The sequence below is a fragment of the Phalaenopsis equestris genome, unplaced genomic scaffold, assembly GCF_001263595.1.
Source record: "Phalaenopsis equestris unplaced genomic scaffold, ASM126359v1 Scaffold196592, whole genome shotgun sequence".
NCBI classification, from domain to species: domain Eukaryota; kingdom Viridiplantae; phylum Streptophyta; class Magnoliopsida; order Asparagales; family Orchidaceae; genus Phalaenopsis; species Phalaenopsis equestris.
In genome coordinates, this window is record NW_018216541.1 from 1 (window position 1) to 1580 (window position 1580).

Sequence of the window (1580 nt, forward strand, 5' to 3'; positions counted from 1 at the left end):
AGAAATCTCAGAACAAACCATGTAAACGACTCTGAACAATGACTGTGAATGTTGCAGATCCAACCCCATTTCTTTATCTGCTCTGCATACTTTTGAAGCAGTTGATATCCCAACTCTGGAAGAACCTGACCAAGACAATAATTCTCCAATATTTTAAAGACAAAAAGAGGCAAACTAAAGACCGCTGTATAATTACAGCACATAGAAGAACTGCTAGGCATTAGCAACTCGAGTTATACCAGTTCGTGCTCTGGATTAAGGTAAGTACTGTTCTGTAACTCACCATGTAAAACCTATTCAATAAAGAATCATATGGTTTAAACAAAAAGAAAAACACAAAATATGCCAATGAATGTAGGAAGGGTTCGTTTTGCAGAGTTCACCTTTTTACGTAGCTCTTCAAGTCTTATCCTTTCATCTGCAGCATGCTGTAAAAGAGGATTCAATTGTGATTAAAATAGTAAAGCCAGTAGCAACAGAAATGGTTTGAAAAAAAAAATACAGATTTATGCTCATGATATATAAAATATAAGTCCAAGCAGAAAAGATAACTCTCCATGATTTTCAAAGCTAAGAATCTAAAGTTATTAATATGTAATGACTCATGCTACTCTAGATAAAACGCTTGTTGGTTTAGTCTCAAAATCAGACTTGTGATTGAGTACAAAAGTATAATTCTGCAAAAACTTTACCCATTGGACATATATATGATCTAGTTTCTTCTGGATAATGATAAACCTAAGAGCCTGATAGCCAGTACATGGTATGAGCCTATGAGGCAATAAATAGTGTCTCTCATCCCTTTCCAACTAATCCAGCCTTACACCTTTCAATGATTTCATCAGCCCTGCATTTAGTATTGAGAAGCCATTTGCATTTTCTTTCCCTTGAGTCTGAAGTTTGAAGTGCACTTTCTCTAATGCTTGGATTCTCATAAACATCTCTTCATAAAGGTATTTTTTAAAACTTCATGAATGTTGTTTGGGATGTTCATTTACAATGAAGCCCCAAAGAACCCAAACAATAAATTATAATAGGTAATAAAATTCAATGATTGGATGTTCGGTGCAAGTTCTAACACCTTTCTTATAAGCAATAAGTATATCAAGATCACCATTAGAATCAGTGTTATCATGTGAAGCACAGTAGTAGCTCAAGTCAAACATTAGATTAACCTCTATGGAGTTGTTTCTCATACTTATTGATTGAATATTCATAACATCTGGAATAAGAAAATTCATTTTTATAATGTACTTCGTATGCGATCTTGGGCATTTTTTGGACGATCAAGAAAATGAGGTGATGCAGGGCATCTCTCGCCCAAGGCTTGATGGAAGTCGGTTCATTTTTTGGCCGATCAAGCAAATGAGGTATGCGGGGAATCTCTCGACCCAGACGCTACAAAAGTTTTGAACCGGCCCAAACGCGACAGGAAATTGTGAGCTAGATGTATGGAGCAGTCCAATTCAAAGCTGGAAGGTTTGATCGATCTCCTTAGGGCTTGGAACTGCCACCCAAAGGCAGTGGACCCCTTCTTTATTGCCTAATAGTATCTATATGTTATTTTGGGTGTTATAGGG

General features: G+C 36.4%; 1 long non-coding RNA gene across 1 annotated transcript; it reads right to left on the minus strand.

Annotated features, from left to right (window-relative positions):
• Positions 1-23: 23 nt before the first annotated feature.
• LOC110035180 lies at positions 24-431 on the minus strand. Its single transcript, XR_002295123.1, has 3 exons — positions 384-431; positions 240-293; positions 24-125 (listed from the first exon to the last, which is right to left on the minus strand). It is a non-coding gene; the product is annotated as an uncharacterized LOC110035180 (long non-coding RNA).
• Between the last annotated feature and the right edge of the window lie 1149 nt (positions 432-1580).